The 19,929-nt window shown below is 37.4% G+C and overlaps 1 pseudogene; it reads right to left on the bottom strand.

Moving 5' to 3' along the window:
• Positions 1–15,197: 15,197 nt before the first annotated feature.
• LOC118519608 (archaemetzincin-2 pseudogene) lies at positions 15,198–16,148 on the bottom strand (annotated as a pseudogene).
• Positions 16,149–19,929: the final 3,781 nt, after the last annotated feature.

Here is a 19,929-nt window from a genome sequence, read left to right as displayed (position 1 = left end):
ATGAAGCCAACGGTCAGTTTAGTGATCTTCATCACAGGATTCTCAAGCCCCCAGCATGGCTGGTCACATGAAAACACACAATGTGGACAGTCTGGGTTCTAAACAAATGCAAGAATTCTGGGAAAATTTTAGAAACATTTCTGCATTGCAAACTGTTCCAATCACATAACCTCTCATTTCTAAAGCATTCTTGCCTCCTTTTGTACAGCAATCATACTTGTATGAATTTTTGTGCAATTTGTGTGTTGTTTTTATTTTTCAATATGGTGCATTTTCATGTAATGGGTAGATCGTTATTGTAGTCAAGGTGTCAGGAAACAAGTAAGCGGTATATATTGTGGACCACACATCTTCAAACACATTATACCCTTCCCATTATTTCCCCTCAATCCTAGGGATGGCCAAAATTAATTTGCATATGTAATGCATGCTTTAAAAACAAATAATAAAAAAGAAACAAATGGAGAAAATCTGGCGACATCTTTAAAAGGGGCTTTTAAGGCAGCAAACAGCAATTGCAACACAACAGTGGCCATGCACACATCAACCTACACACCTGCCGACTTGCTGTCCAGGAGCACCGGTGGCCCGGGTGCCCTCTGCGCTCTGTGCGCAGCCGCATGACATTGCAGGCACCCAGGCCAGCGCGCCCCTCCGCTCACCGAGGAACCTGCGCCCTCCTTGCTGGTGCGGTCCACCTGCGGACCCCGGGGCCCAAGAGCACTTCTCAGGCCCGGGTTCGCCGCAAAGGCGGTTCCGAAGGCAGGAGAGGAAAAGGGGCAAGGCCCGTGACTCCACATGGATTCGCCGCTGGCATACCGGTGGGACGGATTCCGGTCTCTACTGCAGACCTGAGAACCCTAATCCTGGCAGATCTCCCAGGGCAGGGCCAGAGGGGTGTTCTTGTCCCTGAAGCACCCAGGGCCAGCAGGAGTCAGGTGCAGTGGGAGCCCGCAAGCCTGTTCCTCGCCCCGGAGCACAGCTCAGTTCCACACAGTTCTAACCCCACTTTCAAGATCTGCTACTGGCATCTCTGTTTATTATCATTCACTAATTTTTTGTTTCAAACCAGCAGTATTATTTTCCCACTATTGCCACTCCTAAATAAATAACCTTTTATTGTGGAGCATTGCACCAGATTTTGGGGTCAAACCTCCCCAACCTACCTACCTACCCCTCAGTCTCTTATTTATGGTGTCCTATAGTCCAAGGTGCTAAAAATTTCTCAAAAACACTGCTGGCTCTTTGAGCACATTTGGGGGGCACTCCCTTTCTAGTATTGGTGTGTTTGATTTCATGTCAAAAATGTAACAATTATTATGCAGTGTAAAGTATTGCTTATCATTTAGCCTTTTCTCTCCAATTGTATACAGCATGAATCACACTAAGAGCACAGCTTGGAAGTTACAACCTTGTTAATTAACATATTTTCCTCATCTCTTCTGTGAGTCACAATCACGTGAAACCTGCTGAGAGTTAGAAATAATGTACACAGCACATACCTTTTCTAAATGGAGATGAAAATAAATAAATAAATAAATAAATAAATGGAGATGAATTCTTCTCCCTCCATCCCAGTTTCTACCGGGGATTAGTGAGTAATACTTTAAAAGTGTGCAGCTATTAGAGATGGGGGCATACCAATGGAAAAAGTTGCTGATTTGATTCAGTTCAGTGCTCCGTCAATTCAGCTAATTAATAAAATAATAGTAATAATAATAGTAATACAAAGTGCAGAAATATAATGACTGGTGCCTTTTCCTGCCAGGGAGCAAGGCATAAGTGAGATGTGGCCAAAGATGAAAGGACACAGGTAGAAGATGGAGAGCCAGGGTTCCATATTGGAAGGAAGGGCCTAGAATTTCCAGCTCTCTTCCCTTTTCCTGAAAGGGAAGTCAGCTGAAGATGTCTCACTGCCTGCCCCATCTTTGGGGTGGGCACTGGAGAGCTCCCCTTCCAAGGTTGTGGGATTCCAAAGAACTTCCTACCAGGATTAACTCCACCTAACAGTTTCTTCACAGCTCAGTGCCTCTCACCTCTCCAGCTGGCCACATCGCTCCGCCCACCCCTCCCTGGTCCACAGCCAGGAGGGGTGCTGAAGCAGCAATGTCTTCCCAAGTTTCCTGGAGCTGAAAGGTGTCAGTATTCCAGCTTCTCCTGTCTCCAAACAAGTGTCTGGGCCTTTAAAATTTTTAAAATTTTGAAGTGCCTCCCCAACCCCAGCCTTACCATGAAAATATAGGAAATGGGGAAGTTACACTATTTTTATATAAAATTTACCTGGAATCTGATAAAGTGCTTTGGACTTTGGTCCAAAGTGCTTTGGTCAGCTTCTAGTGGGAATATGGATATGACTTCTAAATAAATGCTATTTAAATTTAGTCATATGAACATTGAGAAGTGGCATAATGATGCAGTTGTTCAGAGCATGGAGTTTGAGATAGGCTGCTGGGTCTAAGCCCAAGTGTAGCCATTTTTCATCACATGTCTGAGAAAATCGGTTAGCCTTTCTTTGCCTCAATTTCTTCAAATGCAAAATGACATTAGTAATAGTAATAATAATAGTAATTATACCCAGCTCATAGAGGATCAAATGAATTAATACATGTAAAGTACTTAGAAGCATGCCTGACACGTAGTAGGGGTTCTATAAATGTTAGCCTTTTTATGATCCTGGAACCTTGTGTGTGATGAGGACAGAGGACTGGGGAGGGTAAGTGGAAGGAACTTGGAATTCTGCATCCCTAGGCTGGCCTTATCACTTATTAGCTGTGTAGGTATGGAAAAGTTACAAACCATTTTAAGTCCAATTTTGTACATTTGTAAAATGGCAGTAATAGAAGTATGTATTTCATAGAATTGTGGTGAGAAGTAAATAAAATATTGTATATAAAGCCCTGACACCTAATGAGCTATCCATAACTATTACTTCTTTTATTTCTCTGGCTCTACTTACAAGCTGCATTACTTTGGGCATAGTTCATTCATGGAGTGGGGAAAGGGAGGTAAACTAATACCTATTGTTAGAGTTGCTGTGTAGCTTCAGTTAAAGAATGACAGGCACTTAGAAAAAGGCTGGGCAGATAGTAAATGCTCAGAAACGTTAGCTTACTTTATTCTATCCAGAGATATTTAGATCTGGACCCTGGATTAGTGGAAAAGACAGAAGGAAAACAGAGAAGAGGTGCCCAGTGGTGAAGAAAGGAGCACACAGACTTCATTCAGGTTCTCTGGGAAGCTCTCTCCTCAGAGTCCACTATTTATTCCAGCCCACCTCCCAGACTTTGCCATATGTCTTAGTCCATTTGGGCTACTGTAACAAAAATACCATCGACTAGAGCCATCCACACTTAATGCAATCCCTATCAAAATTTTTCATCAATGTTTTTCAAAGGAATGGAACAAATAATCCTAAAATTTATATGGAACCAGAAAAGACCCCAAATAGCCAGAAGAATGTTGAAAAAGAAAAGCAAAGCTGGTGGCATCACAATTCCGGACTTCAAGCTCTATTACAAAGCTGTCATCATCAAGACAGTATGGTACTGGCACAAAAACAGACACATAGATCAATGGAACAGAATAGAGAGCCCAGAAATGGACCCTCAACTCTATGATCAACTAATCTTCGACAAAGCAGGAAAGAATGTCCAATGGAAAAAAAGACAGTCTCTTCAACAAATGGTGTTCGGAAAATTGGACAGCCACATGCAGAAGAATGAATCTGGACCATTTCCTTACACCACACACAAAAATAGACTCAAAATGGATGAAAGACCTAAATATGAGACAAGAATTCATCAAAATCCTTGAGGAGAACACAGGCAGCAACCTCTTTGACCTCAGCTGCAGCAACTTCTTCCTAGAAACATCGTCAAAGGCAAGGGAAGTAAGGGCAAAAATAAACTGTTGGGACTTCATCAAGATAAAAAGCTTTTGCACAGCAAAGGAAACAGTCAACAAAACCAAAAGACAGAATGGGAGAAGATATTTGCAAATGACATATCAGATAAAGGGCTAGTATCCAAAATCTATTAAGAACTTATCAAATTTAACACCCAAAGAACAGATAATCCAATCAGGAAATGGGCAGAAGACCTGAAAGGCATTTCTGCAAAGACGACATCCAAATGGCCAATAGACACATGAAAAAGTGCTCCACAGCACTCGTCATCAGGGAAACCCAAATCAAAACCTCAATGAGATACCACCTCACACCAGTCAGAATGGCTAAAATTAACCTTAGCTCAGGAAATGACAGATGTTGGCAAGGATGTGGAGAAAGGGGAACCCCTCCTATACTGTTGGTGGGAATGCAAGCTGGTGCAGCCACTCTGGAAAACAGTATGGAGGCTCCTCAAAAAGTTGAAAATAGAGCTACCCTACAACCCAGCAATTGCACTACTGGGTATTTACCCCAAAGATACAAATGTAGGGATCCGAAGGGGCACCTGCACCCCAATGTTTATAGCAGCAATGTCCACAATAGCCAAACTATAGAAAGAGCCTAGATGTCCATTGACAGATGAATGGATAAAGAAGATGTGGTATATACATACAATGGAATATTATGCAGCCATCAAAAAATGAAATCTTGCCATTTGCAACCATGTGGATAGAACTTTTTTTTTTTTTATGAAGCTGCTTGTTCTTTAGTTGGAAATAGAAGCAAAGCTCTAAAAAAACAGGTCATGATCACAGCCAGTGGCAGTGGTTTAGCCACAATGTAAAAGTTTTGAGGCCGTGCCTTAGGTTTTCCCAGAATGCCTTAGTGATGCCATCCAAGATCATTAAGCACTTGTTTGTTCCTAGACTGAGGCTTTTATCCGCCCAGGCATGGCCTCTGCAACTGATGGGTGCTCTGACCACAGACATTCTAGTGCCTATGACAAGGAACTACAGCTTGTTAACAGAATTTTCAGCTTGCTGGCAACTTCCCAGAGGCAGCAATATCTTTGGCAGGAAACCATCTCTTCTGTCACCTTGGCCATGAGGGCCTGCTTCAGGCCTTGAGTCAATATCCATAGCAGTGGGACTGTATTCATTCCCCCCCTGGGGAGGCAAGGGAAGAAGGGGGCATTTCGTAGGAGGCCCATTGGTGCCCCACCGTGTCCACCTGTGGCCTGGAGGTGCCAGCTCTCTGTCTTCTGGTGCCCTGGTGGTGGGTCTTAGGTCTGGATGCCTACACGACACCCTGGGCACCGGAAGTCAGCCTCCCTGGCAGCCTGGATGCTATAACCAACACAGGCCACATGGAACCAGATGTCACAACCATCACATTATGCTAAGTGAAATAAGTCAATCAGAGAAAGACAAGTATCATATGATCTCACTGATATGAGGAATTTGAGAAACAAGACAGAGGATCATAGGGAAAGGAAGGGAAAATGAAACAAGACGAAACCAGAGAGGGAGACAAACAATAAGAGATTCTTAATCTCAGGAAACAAACTGAGGGTTGCTGGAGTGGGGGGTGGGGTGGGAGGGATAGGGTGGCTGGGTGATGGACATTGGGGAGGGTATGTGCTATGGTGAGTGCTGTGAATTGTGTAAGACTGATGAATCACAGATCTGTACCCCTGAAACAAATAATACATTGTATGTTAATTAAAATCAATCAATCACCGAAGCTTATAATCAAAATTAAAAAAAAAAAAAACAAGCAAACAGCAAAAAAATACCATCGACTAGGTGGTTTAAACAACAAACATTTATTTCTGATAGTTCTGGAGGCTGGGAAGGTCAGATTTGGTGTCTGGAGAGAGCCCACTTCCTAGTTCACAAATGGCTATTATTGGCCAATGTTTTAAGGTTAAAACAGGATATGTTTTAGCCATAGGTGTCTGAGAAAAAAAAATCTTCCAACAAGTTTGGTTTCTGGGAAAAAAAAATCCGTTTTTTTTTAATGATGAGGAAGGATGGAAATGAGGACTAACTCCCTAGACTGCCTGTAGGATATGAAGACCTGCTTCCTAAGCAGAGGCAGGCTGCTGAGCATTTTAGATCCACTGATTACACAATCTGTTGTAACATAAGCAGATATCAATTTTAAGCTCAGAATGGATTTTCCTAGTGGGTCATGTGTAAAACCTCTTTCCAAATGAAAAATAAAAATCTGATTGTAGTTAACTCTCAACTATTTTAGCTGAATAGAACTACGAAAGAGATTGATTCAGGTAGAGAAGTTACCTGGTTTTCTTTTTTTTTCTTTTTTTGTCACCAAAAGCAAAAATAAGTATATGTGGTTTAGTTACCTGATTAATCCAGGGAGAGGTCTCAGTTATGCTGGTGATTGTACTTGCATTAAAATGGTTGAGAAACACTTTTTTATGTTAAAATTATGGTTTTACTTTCATGGAAAATAACCCTGTACACACTGAATTTGTTTGTTTGTAGGCAAGATTTTAATTAGCACTATAGTAAGAGAGTCAGATTCCTGGAGGGGGCCTGGCAGAGAGCGCTGGGGCCTTCAATACATTCATACATTTACTTACCAGATTCATTTATGACATACTGCAAAAATAATAGGAATCGTGCAGATTATTTGGAACCAGCACTATTGCTAATTTCCAAAGAGAGGAGTAAAAGGCTTTGACCTAAGTTCCTGGAACATTTGTGTGACTGCTAATTTGAATTCCAGAGATACTTTTGCAAAAGGTAAAAGGGCTTTCCCCATCCCCACCCCATTCTGCAGCTTCTATTCACTGACAGAATTTTGAAGTAACATTAAATAATTTATAATTTTCAGCCACATTTAATTAATTTTCCACCTCATTACTGTTTACAAATGCTACCGCATATTGAATAATGACTGTTTGTTTGTTTGCTGGATACACCATTATGGTCAGAATAAAAGCTGCACATTTGCAAATATAAGGAAGTGTTGTTTAAGGAACCAAAAAAGGGGGAAGCTTCACTTATTCTATAGACTGTAATTGCATAATTAAGAATTTTCATAACAATTTAAAACAGAAGTTCTTAACCTGGAGTCTCTGAATTATAGGTCAATTCTTAGGCTGCAGGGTCTCTCAATCTATTAATATTGTAGGCAGAATTTCAAATAAGTGTGCATATGTGCTTTTTACCAAATTTTTCTCACTTTTGTCAGATTCCCAATAGTGTTCAAGATTCAAAAAACCAATTAAGAATTATGCTAAATTGTAAATAAAAAATCAATGAAGATACAGATAATTTTTGAAAGCTGCCTTAGAATTAATTTTCTCCCAAATGATAACTTAAGGATGTTGGAGTGCAACTCTCCAAATGAATATATTTAAGTGCTTATTACCAGCAAAGAATCTTTTTTACTGTGCACTGCCTTGGTATAGACTTGTTCTAGTGTTTAAGGCATGGGCTTTGTCCTATTGAATAATGACAGCTATTTGTAAAATTGATGATGTGAAAAAATAGAACAAACTTGCTATTTCACAGGGAATCAAACATTTTGGTTGTCAAAGCATTATCTTATAAAACTTAATAAACATGGATAAGCAAATTTCCAGCAATTTAATACCATGTTTCTCTGTCGCTTTTGTTTAGCACTTTAGTTTCCCAATTGCTTTCATACCCATTATCTTGTTTGATCTTCACAACTATATTTTGATGCATATGTGGCAGGAATTATAATTCTGTTGTTGTTATAGGTAAGCGAAGTGAAGTTGTTGCATAAAATGACCAGAGCTAATAGGAGCCAGATTTGTTGCAGGTCTTTTGACTTATAAAAATGTGTGTGTGTGTGTGTGTGTGTGTGTTATTGCACTGCAACATGTTGCTTTTCTATATGTAACAATGACAGGTATTATTCTTACCCTAATAATTCAGGTTATGTTGATTATTCCTGTGACTATTGCTATCACTGTACAGTTCAAAATAAAACCTCTCACACATTAAGCCTTCTAATAATTTGGATTCTAAATAAGGTGATATAGGCTGTCACAATATTATTTTCTAATAATAAAAGTGGTTGTAGATCACAGTTCATTGTATATCATGTGGCATGTTTCAGGGTCATTTTTAGTCATGTCAATAAAATCACTAACTTTATCACCTAGTCCCTAACTTACATAGGCTAACACTTTTCTATGTTTTGTTTCTTTGCCACATATAATAAGAAAGGATATTAATTTCTGCAAAACAGCAGCATAAAATAAATGTTTATGGAATAGAGATGTGGCAAAATTGTTCAGGTGATTTACATATGCCTGTTTTGTGTTATAAAATTATAAGTTTAGTTCAAAATCATTGAGTACCTAAATTGCCAGGCACAGTGATAGATTCTATGGATAAAATGGTAAATATGATGAACTCTGTCCCACCTCTCAAGGAACTTGTGTCTAATGGAGATTTGGATTGCGTCAATCCACATTTTTAAAATATGCACTATATATGTGTAAAGTAGTGGAAGCCAGGATATCTGGAGATTGGTATAAATCTCTTTCCACCAACTAACTTCATGTTATGGATAGAAGCCACAGAAAGTCCAGGTTTGGTCTTTCTAGTTATCAGCACTGCAAAGATGGAAGCTTCCCCCCTCTTGAGGATAGCAAGTTCTTTGCTATGAAAGGTTTGATGAGCTCTTGGGAGGATTGTAGAGCAGCATTTAAACATCAGTGAGTAGTCATCCTAAAAAAAAGGCAAAGTTTTCTTCCAAGCCTGAGGTCTTATGACTTGACAAATGCTTTAACTCAATGTGCCTTAAATTTCTTCACCTTTTGAAATGAACTAAAATATTTTATCTATCTACATCATAGGATGGCTTTCTAGATACTTTGACAAATATATAGAGGTGTAAAATTGCTGAAGGTGAGTAATTTGTCTTGCAAATTTTTTGCTTACTTATAGTTTTGTTTTTTAAAAAAGAAAATCAATTAGTTTATATACTTCTGCAAACTAAAAAAAGGCTTGGGTTGGCTTTTTCTTGATAAAATTTCTTGTTACTACTGAAAAAAATCATTAATACAAACTCATTAAATTTACTTTTGTTATTAGTTTATTTAAGGTAATCTGGAGGGAAAATAAAAATAGATATTCATATAGTCCTTTTAGGACAGACTTATTGGGGCGCCTGGGTGGCTCAGTCGGTTTAGGGTCTGCCTTCGGCTCAGGTCATGATCCCAGGGTCCTGGGATCAAGCCCCGGATCGGGCTCCCTGCTCGGCGGGAGGCCTGCTTCCCCCTCTCCCACTCCCCCTGCTTGTGTTCCCTCTCTCACTGTCTCTCTCTCTGTCACATAAATAAATAAAATTTAAAAAAAAAGACAGATTTATTATGGCCTATTATAATTTATATACAATAAAATCCCCTTTTATGACAATTAAATGAAGCAAATTTACAGAATTGTACATTCATAAACCAAATCTAATTTTAGAACTTTCTACCACCCAAAATATCCCTCAAATCTATTTGCAGTTACTCCTTATTCCAAACCCCAGGCCAAGAGAACCACTGATTTACTACTTATTGTTTTTATAGATTTATTCTTCCTGGAAGTTTCAGATGAATAGAGTCATATGCTCTAGTCTTGAGAGTATGGCTAGAGAATCACCTATGTTAGAGCATACATTCATATTTTACTCCTTTTTATTGTTGAATAATATCCCATGTATGGATGTGCACATTTTTTTTGTCCATTCATCACTTGCTAGACATTTGCATTGTTTGCAGTTTTTTGACTGTTATGAATACCAGTGCTGTGAACATTCATGTGCAGATCTTTTGTGGACATTTCTTGTAGGTAAGTAGATATCTAACAATATAATTACTGGAATGTATGATGAGTTTATGTTTAATATTTTAAGAAACTTCCCTATATTCCAAAGTGGCTATACATTTTACATTCTCACCAACAATGCATGAGGGTATTGGTTTCTCCACACCCTTACCAGCACTTGGCCTTGTCAGTCTTTTTGATTATAGCAATTCTAGTTGACATGTAGTTATATCTCATTGTGGTTTTAATTTCCATTTCCCTAATGACCAATGATATTGAACATCTTTTCAGTACTTATTAGCCGTATATATATTTTTTGATAAAATATTTATTCAGATCTTTTGCCCATTTTTTAATTGGGCTGTTTATGTTTTTACTATTAAACTGAATAACTTATTTATATATTCTAATTTAATTTTCTTAACAAGGCCATTGAGCAGAAGTTTTTTATTTTGATGAAGTCCAATTTATTACTTTCAGTTTGGGGAATTATGCTTTTGTTGTCTTTATTCAATCCTTACCTAACCTTGAGTATCACTGATTTCTTGTGTTTTTTTCTCTTAGACATCTTATAGTTTTAGGGTTTACATCTAAGTCTGTGATCTATTTTGAGTTGATTTTTGCATTTAATATCCAGTAAGATTTAAGTGTTTTTTTTTCCTGGTTTTGTTTTTTGTTTTTGTTTTTCTTTACATATGGAAATCCAATTGTTCTAGCACTATTTGTTGCAAAAAAATCTGTGCTATCTCTACTAAATTGCTCTTGCACCTTTGTTAAAAATCAGTTGTCTGTAAATGTTTGAATCAATTTCTGGTCAATCTATCATGTTTCATTGATCTATTTGTCTATCTTTATGCTAACCCCACACTGCTTTACTGTCGCTGTATAGGAAGTTTTGAAATTGGGTAATGGAAGTCCTCCTATATTGTTCTTCTTTGTCAAATTTGCTTTGGCTATTCTATGTCAAATTTGCATTTCTGTACAAATTTTAGTATCAACTTGTCAATTTCTAACAAGTTTTCTGGGATTTTTGATCAGGATTGTGTTGAGTCTATAAATTAATTTGGGGACAATTGGCTTCTTATTATTGAGTTTTCTGATTAATGAACATAGTATATTCTATATTTATTTAGGTCTTTAATTTCTCTCATCATTGTTTTATTGCTTTCAGTGTACCAGTCTTTCACATTTTTTGTCAAATTTATCCCTAAAAATTTCATATTTTTAGATACTATTGTTAATGGCATTAGTTTTAAGTATTAATTTCTGATAGTATTGTGCTAAAAGGTGCAAGTAATATTTTTTTATATATTCCTGTTGAATCCTGTAATTTGCATAAGCTCACTTACTACTTTTAGTAGTTTTTTGGAGATTTCATCAGGTTTTCTACATAGATGATCATGCCTGTGAATAAAGAAATGTTAATTATTCCTTTCCAGTGTGGATACCTTATATTTCTTTGCATTTCCTTATTGCACTGGCTAAACCCTCCAGTAAAATGTTGAATAAAAGTGGTTAGAGCAGATGTCCTTGTCTTATTTTTAATCTAAGGAGGAAAGTACTTAGTCTTTCACCGTGGTAGCTATAGGCTTTTCATTGATGTTCTTTATCAGATTAAGAGAGTTCCCTTCTATCTCTGCTTTGCTGAGAGTTTTTGTCAGGAATGACTGTGAAATTTTGTCAGATGCTTTTTCTGCATCTATTAAAATGATCATTGTGGTTTTCTTTTTCTTTTCTGTTTTTTCTAGTTTGTTAATATGGTGAATTATATTGATTGATTTTGAGATGTTAGTCCAACTTTACAGTCTTTAGGATAAACCAGTTGGTCATAATGTATTATGCTTTTTAGATATTGTCAGATTCAGTTTGCTAAAAGTTTGATAGAAAATTTTTATTTACGTTTATGAAGGATGCTAGTATATATATATATTTTTTACAATTGTTTGGTTTTGGTAGCAGGATGTAGTATGAGTTGGGAAGTATTCTCTCTTCTTTAATTTTCCTGAAATAGTTTGTGTAGAATTGATATTATTTCTTTTTAATAATTGGTAATATTCACTGGTATGCCATTTGGGCCTGGAGTTTTCATTGTGGGAAGATTTTAAACTATAAATTCAATTACTTTAATAAAAATATGTAATTATCCATGTTATTTTTTACTTCTTGGTTGATTGTTGATGGTTAGTATCATTCAAAGAATTTGTCAATTTCATCTAAGTTGTAGATTTTATTGCCATAAAGTTGTTTATGTTATTTATGTATTAATGTTCACACATCATCATTTTAATACCTATAGAGTCTATTGTTACTAACCCTTTATTGATCCTGATATTGATAATTGTGTCTACTGTCTTTTTTTTCCCTCATCGTTCTGGCTAGAGGTTTATTAATTTTACGGATTTTTCTCAAAGATCCAGCTTTAGGTTTTATTGATTATTCTCTGTTGACTTTTTGTTTTCTATTTCATTGTTGATAACATTGATAACATTCATTTTATTACACAGTTTTCAATTAGCCCTGGCAGCCTTCTTTTCTCTGCTTTTCTCCTTTATAACTCGATTGCAGTGCTGGCTAAGAAGTTCCATTCCTTCTGGCAAAGATGCCTCTGTGCAAAGGTTTTTGGGGATGACTAGCCTAAAGATGGTTCCTTCCAGCTGCAGTTTAAAATGTTGAGCTGAAAAGAGAGCCTAATTCATTTGATTTCTGATCTCTATGATAGCATATCCCTCCCTAAGCAGTGGGAGAGTCAAGGTCAGCTGCAGCTAATCATCGTAGGATTTGAACTTCAAAAAAATGGAAATAGAAGATTTTCACAGAGAGCCCTTATATCCTTTTGCTTCCTTTCCAAGACTTACAAGAGCTTTTTTTTTTTTTTTTCAATCTCAGGGCAGAATGAAATCATTATTCAGCCTTATCCTAAGGGGGTAAGAATCTAGCTAAATATCCATTTAAAAAATATTTCCTTTTCTTAAATGTATATTCCTCAATGGATTTTGTGAGGATTACTGAGCTCCTGTTTTTGTTTTTGTTTTTCATTTTTCCTTTTTCATAAAATAGACTAGGCTCCTTAGAGGAAAGTAATTCAATAAAATACTTGTCTAAAGTGTGAGGTTTAGAAGACATCTGTTTAAGAAGGTTAGACAAAGAGAAAAGGGAGGAAATGACTTACACATCAAGGATACTACATTTAAGCATGCCCACTCATTTTGTGGATGAAGACATACTGGCAAATCTATTAGGCCTGCAGAGAAGGCTTTGGGCTCTGGGCCGTGTTGCCTGGATTCAAATCCTGGTTCTTCCCTTTACTGGCTGAGCAATCTTGGCCAAGTTACATAACTTTTCTTTATCTCTATTTCCCCACTGGTAAGTGGGAGTAGTGGTAGCACCTCTTTTATAGGTTTGATATGAAGATAATTCAAGTTAATATTTATAAAGCACTTAGAATAGTTCCTGGTATCCAGAAAGTACTATATAAATATCATATAAAATATGCATTTTAAAATATATTTACTGGGAAATATAACCGTTTGCTGACCCAAGAATCACTCCATGTTCGGAATTGCCATTTTATGCAAATGTTATGAAGGTTAAGCTCTATTGGAAATGTAATTCAAATACCTGTAAAAGGACTTGCATAGAAAAGTTTCTTGTCTCCTACTACAATAAATTAACAAAGCATTTTTTCATGAAAAATGTATTGAGGGCTTCCTGGATATTAAGCACAATGTAAGGTTCTAGGAATTTAAAGATGAAAAAAGCCTGAGTTTCACTTAAGGAGCATTGTAGTTAGCAGACCAATATGTGGATCATTTTAAAACAGTGTGCAGATGCAGTAGCAAGAATATCTCTAAGAAGTGCCAGATAAAAGTTTCTAACCCAGGTGTATGTGTATATGTAGAGGCAAGGGTTTGGAAAGTAGGTCAAAGAAAACCTGCTGGAGTTGGTGAGTGTAAGTCAATCAAGCCATTAGGAGGGAAAAGGTGTTCCTGGCAGAGGGAGAGAAACAGCATTGTGGTTCAGGGTACAAAGTAAGTCATATGTTCAGCACTGCTGGAGCTTAGTAAGAAAGCTGCAGCTCTGCAATTTTGGGAACATTACCCTCTTTTGCTAACAGTTTTTACCAGTGATCTCTTTAGATAAGGCAGTGTTGTCTTTAAAGAGCTAATAAGCAAGTAAAGGACAGTGGTTGCCAGGGTGGAGGCTGGGTCCTGCAGGTTGACCATATCCTGTTGGGTCATTCTAGGTTCTGGAACTGTACTCAAGCTCTGAAGTTCAAGACACAATTTTATTGCATCTCTGACAGCTGAACTGAATCTCAGGGTTGATACATAATAACTAGATTCCTAAGAAGCTGATTTTCAACCAGATGTCATATTATGAATACACACAGAACTCTAAATCTTACACATAGTAAGATTTAGCCATCCTACCACATGGTCACAGTGCTTCCAGTCCCCACCGTGTTGGGAAAATCCATTTAGGAAGTCAGATTAGAGATCAGAATGCTGACTGGTCAGCGTCATAACCGAACAAAGATCATAGACATTCTTGGGGGACATTTCAAACACCCTAGATTAGTGGAGTACCCACTCTTTCTTCAATCTGCAAACATCTCTACCTCAGTGACATATATTGTTCCATGAGTGTGAAAAAAAGCAACTTTTTCTGAAGACAACTGAATAAAATTTGATAATTTATTGCTTCATGGCTTCCTAGTTTTAGAAGTGTGCAAGATAATGGACTTATTTTAACATGACCTTATCTCTGACTATTACAAAATCATTGACTTGGCAACAGCTTTTTCAAATTATGTATGTTGTGTTGTATTTTTTTTTTTAAAGATTTTGTTTGTTTATTTATTTATTTGACAGAGAGAGAGAAACAGCATGAGAGGGGATAGGGTCAGAGGGAGAAGCAGGCTCCCCGCTGAGCCGGGAGCCCGATGTGGGACTCGATCCCAGGACTCCGGGATCATGACCTGAGCCGAAGGCAGTTGCTTAACCAACTGAGCCACCCAGGCGCCCATGTATGTTGTGTTGTATTAAAGAAACACTGTGGTCTTCTTGATTGGATGTGGGGAGGAAGGGTTTCCTTTGTTTCTTGACAAAAAAATATTATAAAACCTCTCCCATTGTAAGTTACCACTGCCATGTTGATATCATTCATCATCTGTTGACTTTTTGTTAAATTTCAAAGGATAATTTTTTCTTCACCTCATCTCTCAATTCAGAGGCTTTTTTTTTTCTTGGTAGATGACTGCTTACTAATTATAGTTTTTACATGTACTTCTAGAGCCAGGCAATGAAGGGACTACTTAAACATGCATCTCTGGGTAAATAGAGAGTATTAGGATGAAAGCTGAATGACAAAAACCAAAATACTATGAGAAAGTTACTACACTTCATTTGCAAACTTCTGAAGTAGAAGAGAAAAACTGAATATATTATATTTTCATTTTTTTTCTTTTTTTAATGTGCAAGTATTTATTTTAATTACTCCTATATGAAGGTCCTTATTTTTGGACAACAGCAAGGCATTTTATTATCCACTCCTTCCACTCCTTAAAGGTTTCCACAGGTTTTGGTAAATTCACATTATCCTCATGACTGTAGTTTGTACTGACTCCAGGGGTGTCAGCAAATTCATCATCAATCTACTTCACCAGCACTTTGTACACTGCAACTTGTGTAAACAGATAGGGCAAAGGTTGAGGGGTGCCAGTCAGCTTCTTCCAAGTGTCTGGAGTCTTGCATTAGTCATGCAAGCCACTGGCAGTGTTGAAGTCCAAATATGTGCCAATCTCATGGGTTAAAGTCTTAGAGGAGTGAAATAGCAGAACACTAGTCACTTCAGGAGTATAATAGTTATCAAAAACTGAATAGTCACTTGAAGATACTTTCTACAGCTTGTTTACTTTGTCTTCATAGCATAAACAATCACTGCCATACCTGGCAAAGCTGAATATCCCCATACCACCTGTCAAAGAGGCCTGTCCAGTGACAAAATTCCAGGAGTCTCCTGGGTAAAGGTCAATCATTGTTATTCCCATAATACAGAAGGCATCTCCAGGTTTCTTCCTTTTTAAGAACTTGGGGATGTGCCCTGCATGAATATGTAGGTTTTGTGTGTTATCATTGACTCTAAGGGAATCCCTCCTTATAGAGACAGGAACCATTTCTAGGAGTTTTACTGTCAAACCATAGAAGAATGCTTCACAGTCGCCCTTGAGCCATTTAATATATTCTTCACTGATAATTCTGGTGTTTCCTAGAGATCCAATGCACTGTATATAAATACTACATTTCCCTGGAGAGGGTGCCTTTCTGAAGGATCACTGAAAAATTGTTCAAAGTCTTGGGAGCCTCAGGACGGGAGATGATCCAACTGCGAATACAAGTTAATGGGTCCAAAATGATCATTGTCTGGCTTGAAGGCTTCATTCAGCAAATGCCATTTGCCAGCATCTAACTTATACTGTGAAACAAGCATTGGGTTTTTTGAGATGAGAACTGTTTTTAGTGTCTGTTCAGAGTGCCTGACTGTTTGCATAACGACAGGTCTCTTCCGTTCACATCATGTTTCTGTGTAGAGCTGTCATCCTTCCTTCTGAATGTGTCAAACAGCTGTTCCACCACTAGGCTTTAGAGAGGAAGGCACCCATTGAAGTTTTTGCCATACTAGGACGGACATGCTTGGACCTGGTTGAGAAAGTGCTTTGCAGAGTGCCTTCACCCTTGCCGGGCCTCCATGCCACCCCCCTCTTACATTGGCCTCTGGGTGCCTTATATTTTCATTTCTTTTTCTTTCTTGATATGTCACTTAAGACAAGTTAATACCTTGATCTCATCAACATTTTGAAGTCAATCTCTTGCCATATGAATTCATTGAATATTTTACATCATTTGAATTTTGTAGCACTTTATTTTATTTTTATTTATTTTTTTATTAATTTTATTTTATTATGTTATGTTAGTCACCATACATTACATCATTAGTTTTTGATGTAGTGTTCCATGATTCATTGTTTGCGTATAACACCCAATGCTCCATGCAATACGTGCCCTCCTTAATACCCATCACTGGGCTAATCCATCCCCCCTTTGCAGCACTTTAATTAATAAGTCAGTAACGGTTCCCTGAATCTTGCAGTGTGATACCTACTATATGGGACAAATAATTATCTATAAAAAAACATAGTCTGAGACAAGATACAATGCATGGAAAAATATCAAATATATTTTTAATTAAAAATCAACATGTGGGGTGTCTGGGTGGCTCAGTTGGTTAAGCGGCTACCTTTGGCTCAGGTCATGATCCTGGGGTCCTGGGATGGAGCCCTGCATCTGGCTCCCTGCTCAGTGGGGAGTCTGCTTCTCCCTCTCACTCTGCTCCTCCCTGCCCCACTCGCTCTTACTTTCTCTCCCTCTCTCTCAAATAAATAAAATCTAAAAAAATCAACGTGTAAAAGTTGTTTTACTAGAGAATAAAATCATGAATTTTGAAAAAGAATTATAACAAGGATTTAGAGCTGTTAAGATTTATTGATTCAGGTGGGACTTGTGATGACTCTTAAAGAATGGGTAGATTAATCAAGTGGTGACACAGGAGACATTTTAGAAAAGGAAAAGTATGAGAAAAAACAGAGATGAGAATGAGGGGTATATGTATGTGTTGTTGTTGTTGAAGAGCAGCCTATAATAAGAAGTAGTCCTATTGGTAGGGAGAGTGTTCCTGTTATAAAATATAGGTAAATATGTTTGAGTGGGTAAAAACAGCTATCATATATAAAGTCCTTATAATGCTAAATGTCCTGCATAAATTATCTCATTTTTAATTCTTAATCAAAAACCTGTGAAGTGGGTACTACTATTTTCATCTCAATTGTACAGATGAGGAAGCTGAGGCTTAGTTCCTAAGGTCACACAACCAGTGAATAATGGAGTCAGGATTGGTATGGAGAAAGATTGGCTACTGAGTCTAAGCTACTTCCACAAGAGAATCAGGACACATATTTCAGGGTCTTAATTATAAGAAAGACAAATTCTGACTTGCCTTAAGGTGACAGAGCTCATTATAGTTCTCTGAGTGATTTGGGATGAGCTCATGAAATCAGTGGGAAGAAGGGGATGAATGTGAGGACAAGTCAACAATAGAAAGTATCACCATTTCTTATCTGTCCCTGCATTTTTGGCTTTACTACCGACACATGTTTTGGATATGTAAAAAGTTGAACAGCATAGACTGCCCTCACCCCAACAGCACTCATTTTTCCCTCGAGATCTTTCTGGTTTAGCTTTAGGAACTAGACTGGGCCCCATTTGTGGGCATTTTAAGAGGTTTAGGTAATTTGGCCAGCTGAGAGATTATTTTGTAAACCAAGAAAGCAAGTGAATAATACCCCCTATATCTGGAATGGATGTAATTTGTTCCTGAAACATGCATCATACTTACCTTAGGTCTTATGTGAACTGGCTATAATTCAAGATATGCCATCATTTTTATGAACACATACCATAACCTTGAACATGTTTCCTATCTGCTAAGTACGACAGTATGATCTGACATCTGACTTTCTGTTTTCTTCTTCCACTTACACCTTAGCTCTTAATGAAATCTCACTACACTGATGGTCTTTTTGGATGATTCATGCTTTTAATTTTTCTCAAAGATTCAAATATGCTTTGACATTGGTAGTTCCATAAATCAATAAAAGAAGTAGACAAATTAGTCCAAGCAACAATTTTGACTGCAGCAGAGAGAAATAGTTTACTAACTTTCTAGTCAACCCAATTCAGAAAAACATATTCTTGTTTAAAAAGGAAAATGACATATATACTCCTTCTCTTTAGTTACTACAGTCTCTGAAATTTTCTGTAACAAGAACAAAAAAATAAGCATGCTTTTGGTGTGTGCATATATATATATATATATATATATATATATATATATAGCTAAACCTTAAAACTCTATGAGCAGTATTATTGCCAAGAGTAATTAAGTTATTCAGATTTTGACCATATGGAATATAGTTATAATAACGGTTTTAATGTTCTTTTTCTATGAATTCTTTCATCTATGACATTTCAGAGGCTGTTTCTATTGATTAATTTTTTTTCCTTCAGAATGGGTCATATTTCCCCACTTATTTGCATATCTTTAATTTTTGATTGAATTCCAGACATGAATTTTATGTCGTTGAGTATCACTATTTTGTTTTCTTTTAAATATTCTTGAGCTTTACTTCAGGTTGCAGTTAAATTACTTAAAAAAAGTTTGATCTTTTATGATGTTCCTTTTAAGCTTAGTTAAGTGAGATCAGAGTCGCCTTTAAACATAGGGCTGAATATTCCTCACTGCTAAGGAAATACTTTCCTAATACTCTTTGTAATGCCTTTTGCATTATGAGTTTTTTTTTCTATTCTAGCTGGTGAGATTATGAACTATTTTCAGCTCTGTGTGAACTCGAGATTGTTCTCCCTGCTCCTTTCTGTGGCTCTCTTTCTGCTTCAGGTGGTCTCTTCATACACGGGTGCCCATCAGCACCCAGCTGAAAAGTCAAGGAAAACCCTCAGTAAATCTTCAGATATCTCTTTCTCTCCTCTCTTTCTATCTCTCTCATTCTCTCTCTTTCTCCCACCCTCCCCCTCTCCCTCCCCTTTCACCCTTTCCCTCCTGCTCCTTTCCCTCTCTGCAGGTCTTCTCTCTTTGTGCACTTTTTCCTATCCAGTATTTTTCCCTGCAAATTCTATCCACTGTGTCTTCTCAATTTCTTACCTCTGTCTCCTAGTCTCAGGAGGCCCTCAGACTCACTGCACTGTGGCCTGGATACACTCTGATGGCAGTAAACTGGGGAAATCCCATGGCTCACCTTGTTCCTTTCCCATCTCTCAGAGATCACTTTTTTGTGCTATTTGTTGTTCAATGTCTAAAAGCTGTCCCATATATTTAGACTGGTCTTTTAGTTGTCTAAGGATGGAGAATAAATCTCGTCCTGGTTACCTGTCTTGGTTGGAAGCAAAAATCCAGTTATTCAGATTTTAGATCTGCCAAACTATAATATAAAAATTTGAAAACTTATGGAGCGTACAGTAAATTATGAGAGACTTCATTGTGCTCAAAAGTGTATCTGGAATCATTTAGATGTTTTATAAGCCCTGTGAGCAGAAACATGGATCTCTTCTAGGTCCTGTTATATCTCTGCATTGCAAAAATTGATACTCC

Source organism: Halichoerus grypus, chromosome 9 (assembly GCF_964656455.1).
Source record: "Halichoerus grypus chromosome 9, mHalGry1.hap1.1, whole genome shotgun sequence".
Lineage (NCBI taxonomy): Eukaryota > Metazoa > Chordata > Mammalia > Carnivora > Phocidae > Halichoerus > Halichoerus grypus.
The sequence above is the reverse complement of the archived record's forward strand: the minus strand, read 5'-3'. Positions and strand labels throughout refer to the sequence as shown.